This window comes from Myotis myotis, unplaced genomic scaffold (genome assembly GCF_014108235.1).
Source record: "Myotis myotis isolate mMyoMyo1 unplaced genomic scaffold, mMyoMyo1.p scaffold_m19_p_11, whole genome shotgun sequence".
In the NCBI taxonomy this organism is placed as follows: Eukaryota; Metazoa; Chordata; class Mammalia; order Chiroptera; family Vespertilionidae; genus Myotis; species Myotis myotis.
Genome location: NW_023416315.1, coordinates 71276598 through 71289018, shown reverse-complemented (window position 1 = coordinate 71289018; position 12421 = coordinate 71276598). Strand labels below are relative to the sequence as shown.

General features: G+C 42.7%; 1 pseudogene; it reads right to left on the bottom strand.

Moving 5' to 3' along the window:
* Window positions 1–11621: 11621 nt before the first annotated feature.
* Window positions 11622–11722, bottom strand: LOC118666665 (annotated as a pseudogene).
* Window positions 11723–12421: the final 699 nt, after the last annotated feature.

The window sequence follows — 12421 nt, the reverse complement described above, 5'->3', positions numbered from 1 at the left end:
GGGAAGCTGAAAAGCTGCAACAGATACATTTTCATAGAATGAGGGAGCTGGAGACAGCAAAAGGTCTATATTTACAAAATAAAGAGAAGAAAGCCCTTCATCCAGAAGGAGGAGAAGAAAGCCCAAAGGGAATAGGAAAACAATAAGGAACGAGGGGGGCAGGGGGGGCGGGAAGAACCTCACATGTCCCAGTGAGGTTCAACCTTCTAGCCCTAAGAGTTACTATAGTAACCGGTCTGAGGGAATAGTGACCAATCAGAGGAGATATCAGGGCACTGGGATCTGCAGCCTTTATAAGCCACAGGGAAAAGGGAACTCAGTGGGACCCTTTCCCCCTTCAGACTTGGGAGTCCGTTCTGTGGGACTCTTTACCTCTTCCCATGTGGGAATCTGTAGTTCTTCCATAAATCTCCACCTTTGCTATACCACTTTCTGTCCGTGGATTCATTCTTCGATTCTGGCAGACAAAGAATCTGGGTTCCAGTCCAAAAATTCTGTATTAATTCTATCAACTTATTCTTCAAAATTCTTAATAATCTTGAGAAGAAAAGTTAGGAATTAAGTGTAAGACCAAGAAATATATTTCTTATGTTCTTTAGGGAACTGCCAGAATTTTGCTGTGAGTTTTAAAAGTAGTGTGCAGCATGTTATATCATTAGTGAGTAGAAGGGGTATATAAGCATTAAGTTAAATAATGTCCTGACTGAATAAATTGTGCTCACATATTAAGAAAAATAATATGGAGGCATTTTATAAAAATATTAAAAATTCAGTTAGGAATCACTGACTTGTCCAAACATAAAAATCCTAGAGTTGAAAGAGACCAGTAGAGATCCCCAAGTTCAAATATTCCAACTTCCTACAAAAATCTTTTCCAAAAGCAGTGTCACTGGAATGAAACTTGATGAGGTACTTTAAGGAATGATGAGGAATTTGAAGCTATCTAAGGGCTAGTATTTTCTCCTGGTTAAATATCTCTATAACCCCCTTGTTTAAATGTTAGTATCTTTAGTTTGTAGAATAGAAAATCATAGCTGAGGAAGGCAAAGTAAATTGCTTATGAGTTTGTGAGAACCCCGCAGAGGGATCCCACTCCGTCCCACCGACCGACGGCGACCCCAATCAACCGCAGGAGACGTCCCTTGATGCAAACTGCAAGAGGTTTTATTCCAGCGCGCGCTGGGGCTCAGCTCATACTCACGCAGGAGCAGAGGAGATGGGCGCCCAGTCAGGGGTTTTTCATCTTTTTATATGTAAAAATCACACATCAGGGAGGGGTGGCATGCAGGAGGGTAAGAGGAGAACAAAGGAATTCCAAAGGGGTCTGGTTTGTGTCTTGATAGGGATAAGGCACTCCCGCTTGGTGTTTTTACAACCTGTTTATCTCAATGGTTGATTGAAGCCTGCCCTTTGTTGGGGCTATCTCCTGGAACCTCCTCAGGGAGGGCGTCTTTCCCTCTGCTCCTATCTCTAGTGGGGGGGGGAGCCTGGGGAGTTGAGCTAAAACAGGCAATTAGGCCTGGCAGCTGGGCCTGTGCATTTTGTAACATTCTTTTATTCTTTCAAGTTCAAAGATAGAAAGTAGCTGAGTTGGCATTTAAACCTCAGTTCTTCTAAATTTAAGGCCAAAGTTCTATCTGCTTGATCACATTTCTGTAATTTTCCTCTTTTACCTGAACATTTTCAAAATAATTTTTCAAACTTTCAGAAAATTTGAATTTGTATATATCCTCTATATAGATTCTTATGTTTTATACTTGCATTATCACACATCCATCTATCCCTCCATCAATTCATTTTTAATTGATGCATTTCTAAGTAAGTCACAGACATTAGTACACTTCCACTCATATACTTCAGCATTTGTGTTGTTAATTAAAGTGTAATATTTATTTATATTTTATGGTAACATTTATATACAATGAAATGCTAAAATCTCAAGTATACAAATGGATGAGTACCCACAAATGCAAACATCTGTGCAAATGCAAACCCCTAGCAAGTTCAGAACATTACTCAAGAAGATTCCCTCATGTCTCTTCCCAGTATATCCCCTTCCTCCATCAAAAGTATTTTGATTTTCTTTTACCATAAATTAGTTTTGCTTATTCTAGAACTTTATATATAGTCATATAGTATATACTCTTTTGGGTAGTGCTTCTTTCTCTCAGCATTCTGTTTTGAGACTCATCAATGTTATGCATATGTTATTACTTTATTCCCTTTCTTGTTGAATAGTATTCCATTAATAAATATACCACACTTTGTTTATCCATTATCCTATTAATTGACACCTGAGAAGTATAGTTTTTCATGTATTGAAAGGGTGAGTCGTCGCGGGGCCTGACCACGCTGCTGGCGGCCTCGGGCACCGAATCCCCAGCCCACGGCGGGAGCCCGGCGCAGGCTGCCACCCGCCCGCCGCCCCCGGACCGGACCCACGCGGCGGCAGGGCGGTAGGTGTGTGTCCTTGTGTGTTCTGTTCTGTTTGAGCTCGTTTCTGGAATCTGTAATTGCATGAGGGGTCTAGGCGGACGCGCCGTGAACGACCACAGGCGGGGGAGAGTTGGAAGACGTTCCGCTCCCCAGGAGGGATGGATATGCCCCTCACCCCAGGAGGGATGGATATGCCCCTCACGAGGGATGGATATGCCCCTCGCGGATTTGAGACAAGGCGGGTCGCTCCTGCTGGTTTGGCGTGAGGCCAACGTCTAGTTTTCGGGTTTGGCTTCCATGGAATTGGAAGCCTGTATTTTTGGGCCCTGTTTAGTGTTCTGGATGGATGTTACGGGATGGACTCAGACTGCACCTTTGGGTATTGTGATTGATCATTTCAAGGAGACTGGGGGAGGCTTTAGAGCTCCCTCAGGGGTTGGGAAGTTGTTAGGAATTGAATGGATTGTTTAAACTCTGAATGAATGTCTGTGAAAGTGTGCAAGTGTGGAGGGAGGGGGTCTGCCCTCCCCCCTCCTTTGTGTGGCAGTGGGGCGGCCGCCTGAGTGAGGGTCTGTGGAAACAGGTCACCCCCTCCCCAAGTAAATGCTTCTGGGATTTCTGTGCACGTGTAAGGAGAAAAGCTGGCTTAAAACTAATGTGCGCACCGTCCCATTTTGGATAGGGTTTTAAGCTAGCGTCTCCTTTCAAATGTGCAGGATAAATCTCAAGACTAATCCATAATAAAGAACAGTTTTTCCAAAGGGAAAAAACAAAACAAAAAAACTGGTCCTTTGTTAATTAAGAAAGCTTTTCTTAATGGAGGGAGGAGATAGTTGCCTCCCGCCTGCAGCAAAATCTTAAAGAATGTGGTCAATTTACATCTGAAAAGACCAGGCAGGCCAAAAACCTGTCTTGCAAGGCTCGAATGTGGTTCTCCAGAGCCGCTTGAAAGTAAAAAGTAATTTGCCTCATGAAAAATCTAGAAGACAGAATTAAATCTGTTGGTTAAGTATTGAGAAATGAAATCTGGAAAACCCTGCTTTCCTTAAACTAAGGACAATTAAAGGTTATGTCAAAGTCTTTAAAAGGATTTCAGGTAGAAACTGTGGTTTCATACTGATCTTAAAGGGCTCCAGTTACCTTGCCAACTCAGTGTTTGGGAGACCCAGGATATGCCTAAGTTTAACCTAGGTTCTAGATAATGTGTTTACTTAAATATGTATCTTTGTTGTTTAAAATTGTTTAACTAGTGCTAATCACCTAAAAATTAAGGCTAAAAGTTCTAGCTACCTGGAAAGCATGGCCTTGGTGTGATAGGAGGAAAAAGAAATGTTAAATGGATGGTAGACCAGTGAGCTGGGACTGGTCACTAATGGTGGATTGTGAGAAGGACTGGACGTGGCCTAACTTCTCCTTTCTTGGTACCCCTGAAACGTCAGAGGGTACTTCTGGCCTTGGTTTTCCAATGTGTTTAATCTGTCAATTTTGTTGTTTAGCCGAAATCCTCTTGAATGACATTGAATGATTCTTTCCTTCCTCTTTAACTTTTGGGGGATTGTGTGAATAGATTAATGGCTTCTAGATGGTATTCACCATCTCTGAGACTTCCAGAGAGAAGTCAAAACTCGGACTGGCTATACAACTGAAACTGATTTGTTGGTATTTTGTGGTATAAATGTGGACCGTTTCTATCTGGATGAGACATAGGTCAAAAGTCCTGTCCTAGGATGTGAGAAAGGGAGGCCTCCACATCTGTTCCTGTCTGCTCAAGATCCCAAGACTGTAAAGGTACTTGTTCACTAAAAGGGTGTAAGTGTAAATGTTTATTTGATGTTTGTATGTCTACTTGGGTATAATTATTTGTTCATGTAAATGTGGAAGTATATTCTGTGCTAGGTTGGGATTTTGGAATTCTGGGGTAGATTTAAAAGGTATTTGTGGCTTTTCTAGTCTGATTGGGACATTTAAGGGTGGGGCTCACAGTTCCTCGGGGCAGAGATTCCATGGGCCCTTCCCCCTGCCTGTGCTGAATTAAATAATACAGGCCAGTGTCATTTAGCTTGCTGGTTAAAGGAAAACAATGGGCCTTAGAATCTATAAAGGTGGGCGGGAATGAAGCTGGTAAGGGTTTGGTACCTGTTGCTGCTAGCAAAGGAGGGGCTGATACCCACTTCTAGCGCACTCCCTTGAAAGAGGCCTGGTTGCTGCTCTGCCACAAAGGGAACTGGTAGAAAGACAAGAAAGCAGAGCGCTGTAACTGATAAACAGGGTTACCTAGAAGCCATCAGGACTTTGAAGTTCTCCAAGAGAGGAGGAATCTGACTCGGAAACTGGCCAGGACTGGGTGGCTTTTCTTTAACAATCTCTTTCCTTGAGAGGGCTCCAGAGGGCGCACGAGGATATTTGGCCGTGCCTCCGCGCCATCTACGAGACCAGCCCAACCCCACTCCTCATCAGCACAGACCAGGAGATTGGGTCTACGTCAGAAGGCACCACCGGGAGACCCTAGAGCCACGTTGGAAGGGTCCCTACACTGTGGTGCTGACGACCCCCACCGCTCTCAAGGTAGATGACGTCACGACCTGGGTCCATCCAGTCAGCGGATCCATCCATGACCCGGAAAGACTTCATCACCAAATGGAGCATCAATCGATTGAGATCAACGCAACCCGCTCAAGCTCAAGCTACGGCGTCCTCGACCTGCCTGATGCCGGTAACATGACTTGCGATCACTCCTGTCACCAGGAGCCCCCACAATACTGTGTAATACACTTAGATAATGCCTGCATCTTCATGGACATGGCTCCAAAGAGACAAGGACCATTTATAGGATCACATGTTTAGTAGATGATGTTATATTAACCTTTGATTCTTTTGCAGGTTTGAATGTATGTTGGCTGTCCTGGAAGGGAGCTGTGTGGGGTGACCCCCAAAAGTAAAGGGTGCCTAGCTGCCAAGAGGGCAGGTGTCCAACTGGGCAGGGAACGGTGCCCATCAGGTTTTGGTCTCTGTTGAGAGACAGCTAACAGTTGGCAGCCTGTAATACTGTCTTGCAGGCCTGAGTCACCATGCCCATGTCAGGGGTAGTAAAGCTGGAAAAAGCCTGTTTAGAATAGAAGGTCTGAGGCATAGTTATGCATAGAAAGAAGGTTTTATACCAACAGTTACTGTTTTGTTTTAAATCCATGAAAAGGCATTAGCAAGGTAAGTCAGAAAATCTTAGAGCAGATCAGTATGTTTTTCTCCTTATGTAATTCCTCCGAAATCTGGCAATGCTAAATAAGTCATGGCAAACATCAGGCTTTGCATAGATACAATAAGACTGATTCCTAATAGTGGTTTTATTAACGGAAAACTTTGACTGGAGTATCATGTTTTAAAGAGCCCTGTCTGAGCTCTAAAGACTTGAAGCCACTAAGAATGCCACGAAGAAAGCCTGGTATCCTGCCTGGGAGTCCTGAAGATGGCTGGCGCTGGAGCGTCAGGCCCATGCCCTACCATCACTGGCGGTTGGTAAGAGTAGAAGGGGAGCAGTAAAGATGCCTCTGCATCCCTGCGGAACCCCCACACACTCTGGGCTGCAACGAGTAGGAGGGCTACTGAGATGGGCCTTAAAGCCTGGAGCGTGGGCTCAGGTGGAGTTGCTACAGGCGAGGGATTCACCTAACTCAGCAGATACTGCAGGCAGGCCTGATGGCATCTGGATGGCTTGGCTTCCTGGCCCTACGGGGCACATTAAGGTTCAACCATGAAATTCCAGCAAAGGTAGTCAGTTACCATTCTTGTTGTGTTTATGCAAACATCAGGACAGTAGATAAATTAATCTTGATTTGGCTTTTTGATAGCCATGGAGGAGTTTTAAGAAGAAAAATCCTATTTCAATAGAAGTTGTTAAATCTAAAATGGTTTCTTTCCCTTCCACCGGACATTTGTTAACCTTATAGGGATAGTTCAGTTGATAGTTCTGTGTGCCCAGTATGGGCCTCTAGCAACGGTGGAATAGAAATGCAGTCCGTCTCATGATTGAGCCGGAAGTTCCAAGACAAGGGGGGGAATGAAAGGGCGAGTCGTCGCAGGGCCTGACCACGCTGCTGGCGGCCTTGGGCACCGACTCCCCAGCCCACGGCGGGAGCCCGGCGCAGGCTGCTACCCGCCCGCCGCCCCCGGACCGGACCCACGCGGCGGCAGGGCGGGGCGCGTGCCCTCGCCCGAGGAGATGGAGGAGGAGGCGATCGCCGGCGCCCCCAGGAACGAGATGGAGGACGTGGACTTCCTGTCTGGGCTGGAACTGGTCGATCTGCTGGACCCCCAGCAACCGGACTGGCCCCTGGAGCCCGGGCTCAGCTCGCCCTGGGGGGGGCTAGGACTGCGCCCTCCATCTTGCCCTGGGTCCTCCAGTTTTGGGGCGGCCGTCATGTGCTCAGGAGAGTGCCTTCTTCCCGGAAGCCTAGGCCCCTGCTGGCCACGCCCAGGATTTCTTTAAACTAACCAATGACAGTCAAGGGACGTGCGCGCCAGAGAGATGACCACATCCTGTGTAACAAGACCCGACTCGCGCCTGGCCAATCGGCGGGGCCCACAGTCCCCTCCCCTGCCCTTACTATAAAACCCACAATCCCATCAAGCCTCGCTCTCTCAGCCACTGGGCTACCGTTGCATCGGTGAGTGTGGTCGGGGAGCCGAACTAGTTCGAAATGAAGGACTCTTTGCTTTTGCATCGGACTGACGGGCTCCCTGGGGGTCCTGGGAACCTTGAAATCTGGGCACAACAGTATCAGGAATAGACTGCTGACTTCCAGTTTCCAGCTTGGTAGGTAAGGAGTTTGGAAAACTGCTCTGTTTTAACAAGTAAAATGCTAAACACATTAAAAAAAATCAACTTTTATTGGGTCCTTACAAGAGGGGAGGAGACAGGGCAAACCTGTGCCCTCCAAGTTGGAGAGACAGATGAATTCAAGGAGTCATGACTTAACACAGAGCAGAGATTCACAAGCAGAAACCTCCCAGGAACCAGTGGGAAAACCTGAGGAATTAAATAAATGACCAGTAGCTGGAGGCTCAATGTCCGACAGTGAAAAACTCCAGGTGGACCCCGCAATATTGTGTGATTTACGTTCTGGAGTGTCATGGAGTTTCCACACTAAACAGTGGAGAATATTTCCTTGTGGCAGAGGGCGGGGAAAGGAAACTTATTCCAGAGCTCTCTGCTCTTCTTAACCAGGCCTGCCCTCAGGAGAAACTAATTAACCTGAGCCTAACCTACTGGGGTATTATCAGAGCCTAACTGACTGGGATGGGGGTGGGGAGGGGGATGGGGGTGGAGATAGGGAAATGCCCAACTACAGCCCCTCTAGCCATGCTGTCTCACCTAAGGGGGGTGGGGGTGGGGATACTAAAACACTTGTGAAGTCCACAACTCAGTGGCACAGGTTCATTAAAAGACTGAGACCTAATAATAGACTATTTCCCCTGCCCCCACACCTTATCACCAAATTACTGAAGTCCTAGTTACAGCTTTTCCTTTTATCTGGTACAGCCTGTCCAGCTATCAAGAAAAAAAAGTACACCAAATTGCAAGAAATATAAACATTTGAAGTGACAGAGCAAACATCAGAACAACATGGTAGGGATGTCAGAATTATCAGATCAGAAATGTAAAATAACTATGATTAATATACTAAGGGCTCTAATGGATAAAGCAGAAATCATGCAAGAACAAATGGGCAATGTAAGCAGAGATGGAAATCCTATGAAAGAAACAAAAATAAATGCTAGACTTTTTTTTTTTTTAAATAAAGATAGTTGACAGAAATAATGGATATCTAATAAATAACAGACAATAAACCTTTTTAAAATTAAGCTTCTTGAGAAATTATTTAATATTGAGAAGATAAACAGTTATATAAGGTTATTATCAGCATCCTTTTTCTGACTTTGAGGTCACATTCATTATTTTGCTATAGTTTGTAATGTCAACATCCAGCACTTCAACATAATATTCTAAATGTTCTTTCCATTTTGCTACAATCATCATTCTTGACAGGAAAAGTATAGCTATGTTAAGACCCACATTTGGAAAGAAAGTCATCTTAAAACTAGCCACCAGTTTTCTCTGAATCCTGTCATATCTGGACAAAATTACTATCAATTCTTCATTAAGATGATACACGATGGTCCCAATCATGGTCAGCTGCTTTCATACTTACGTTTTTATATATATAGAAATGCTACTACAGTAAAAACTCGTTATTTTGGGGTTTGGCTGGAAAAATTCAATTTTTAGAATAAAGTTAAACATGTAAATTATGGAATCATATTAAAAAGAACGTTTTTGATTTTAAGCACATGCAGTAATTTTTAAAAAAATAATATTTTTATTTATTTCAGAGAGGAAGAGAGGGAGAGAGAGATAGAAACATTAATAATGAGAATCATTGATTGGCTGCCTCTTGCATGTCCCCCACTAGGGATCAAGCCCACATCCCGGGCATGTGCCCTTGACCGGAATTGAACCTGGAACCCTTCAATCCACAGACCAACGCTCTATCCACTGAGCAAAACCAGCAAGGGCCAGTAATTTTTAATGGTAATATGATTTTAGTAAGATGTCTCAGTGGAGCCTGACTGGTGTGGTTCAGTGGATGGGCATTGACTTATGAACCAGGAGGTCATGGTTAGAGCACATGCCTGGGTTGAAGGCTTGACCCCCAGTGGGGGGCATGCAGGAGGCAGCCAATCAGTGATTCTCTCTCATCGTTGATGTTCCTATCTCTCTCCTCTCCCTTCCTCTCTGAAATCAATACAAATACATATATTTTTAAAGGCTCAGTGGATTACTTTAATAAGCAGATTGACCAACTACGTTTGTAAATAGTTGCATCTACTTTGGTTTAAGCAGTAGAGTCTTTAAAAGTCCAAAAATTTATTTTTATTAAAAAAACGTGAACTAGATTTAAAATTTTAGCACTAAAAATAACTTTGGCAATCACTTATCAATTGGGAAAATCAATTTGTTTAGCAAATCCATTCTTTATAGAGCAGGGGTCCTCAAACTACGGCCTGCGGGCCACATGCAAATACAAATATTGTATTTGTTCCCGTTTTGTTTTTTTAATTCAAAATAAGATATGTGCAGTGTGAGTAGGAATTTGTTCATAGTTTTTTTTTTTAAACTATAGCCCGGCCCTCCAACGGTCTGAGGGACAGTGAACTGGCCCCCTGTTTACAAAGTTTGAGGACCCCTGTTATAGAGAGTGAAACGATGTATTTCAGTCCAGCTCAGTTTGAAAGATCAAACATCCAAGATTATGCTGCATTATTCAAGATCCAAATATAGCAAATGTCTGATTTTGCGAAGAACTTATGTATATATATATTCACATTTTAATTCCTGACATACAAAATTCACTATATCAATGAAAAAAAAATCTAATTTACAGAAACATTATAGTTTTAGAGTACCAAAATATTATTTTTAACTGAAAAATGTATGGTCCCTCCTGTGACTTTAAATTTTTTTTTATTAAAAATTGATCTTAGAGAAGGAGGGAGGGAGAAAGAGAAACATCCCCAATAGGGGACTGAACCTGTAACATAGGTATGCACTCTGACCTGGAATCAAACCCAGGACCTTCTTGTGTACCGGATGATGCTCCAAATAACCTGAGCCACACTGGCCAGGGCCCTCCCTATGACTTTTAAGTGTCCTTATTTACAGTGAAAAAGGCATTTTTACATAATTAAAAATATTTGCATTTTTTTTACATTAGTAAAAATGTCTTAGAAGTCTTGGAAACTTTTGAATTTTTAATATTTTTGACAATATTTTAATCATGAGGTACTCAATATATGTACAACTTTAAATTTACTTTATAAATTAAGTTATAAAATAAAATTAATTTACTCCAGAGAACAATATTTCATTTATGCATGCACATACCCACCACCTACTGGTGCTCCAATGGAAATTTCTGCAGTGATAGAAATATTCTACATCTCTGTTCTCCAATGTGGTAGCCACTAGCCACGAATGCTTAATATGTGGCTAGTGTAAATAGGAAACTAATTTTTAAATGATGTTTAATTTAAATAGTCACATATTGTTAGTGAATACTATATTAAACAGCATTGATTCCAGTCTTTCATGTTTCTAGCGGAAATTCTTCTTTATGCTATGAAGTTCAGCTGACAATAGCTATGTTCTAATTCCTGACTCACTCAGGGACATATTTTTAGTGATTTTTAGAGAGAAAAGAAGGGAGAGAGAAAACATCAATGTGAAAGAGAAACATCAATTGGTTGCCTTCCATATTCACCCAGACCAGGGATCAAACCTGTAACCTAGGTATTTGTCCTGATTGGAAATCAAACCTGCAACCTTTTGGTGTTTGGGACAACACTCCAACCAACTGAGCCATCTGGCTAGGGCTTAAAGATCATTTTTAAGAACAACAGCAACTATTTTTATGTTCCAGTATCACTTCATTAGTTAAATAAAGAAATGGGCTATAAACTTGGTGGTCAATACAAGTTACTACAGTAATTTACTAACCATTGGTAGGTGTTCATCAATGTTAGATACCTAAATGTTCTAATAAACATTTGACAAACATCATTGTTTATTGATAAAGGCTGACCAACACTCTATTTATTCATTAAGTTTTGCCTCTTTCTCTTATATAAGGAAAAATAAAAATAAAAGCATTAAAAGATGTGAGAGATCAGAGATGTGCATTTGAGTTTACATAATAGAGAAGTGTAAAAACAAAAATTTAAGTTTAAAAAAGAAAAGGTGGCAAATCTGTGTTCTGAGGAGAAAAAAGATTCAGTCTGGGGACAGGGTTTAAAAGTGCTCTGGATTAGCTAGTAACTGAAAAAAAAAATACAAGAAATAATCAAATAGCAAGTATTTACTAGGCTCTCTTGGTGTTCCCAGCAATGAATTAGATAACTTGGGAGATACAAAAGGAATTTAAGATACCATTTATTTTCTAATGAGTTTGCAATTTAGTGGAATGAAATAATATACATAAAGATGATTAAATTTTGGAATATGCACATGGGAAATAAATCCAAATGAAATAGGCTGAGTAAGAGAAGTGAGTAAAAGATACACAGCTGTAAGTTGGCCAGTGGAAGGCCAAAGACTTGAGGGAAAAAAGAATGATTTGTGTGGATACTTCCTTAAATAAGTCAAGCATTTATATTGTTTCTAATTTGCGCAAGGACCAGGCCAATCCTCTCCGTATGGTTCCAATTTCAGTATATGTGCTGCCCAACCGAGCACTCTAATTTGAATATTATATTATCATTATTCTATGATTACTAGAGGCCCAGTGCACGGATTTGTGCACCAGTGGGGTCCCCCAGCCTGGCCTGCACCCTCTTGCAATCCGGGACCCCTCAATGTAGTGGTGCGCAAAGTGGCAGGCGGCTGGGGAGGAGCCCGAGCCTGGGAGCCATGCCACTCCCGCTCATCCTGGCTCCACTGCACCCACCACACCTGCCACCACCGCCGGCTGCTCAGTAGCACTGTGTGGAGGCAGGAGAGGCTCGCATGGCGGCAGCTGCACTGGCCAGCCATGAGCGCGGCGTCTGGTACCTGTCAGTCAACTGAGTGGCACTCCCACTGTGGGAGCACGCTGACCACCAGGAGGCAACTCCTGCGTTGAGCGTCTGCCCCTGGTGATCAGTGCGCATTATAGCGACTGGTCATTTGGTTTCTTAGGCATATATATATATATATATATATATATATATATATATATATATATACATGCATTTGTTTTTCAATTGGAATAACTTCTGGTAATTAATTTAAGCATAATTTCAATTGTCAGTATAAATTGTTTAGTTGGTTCACAGGGCAGTGGATTCTTTCTTGGGGTTTATTACCATGTGGAGAAAACTATGAGGTGTGGCTGATGGATGATTGTGAATGGAGTCAAAGTTCAAAGTTGATTTTCTGTCAGCTTTTAGTGTCTTA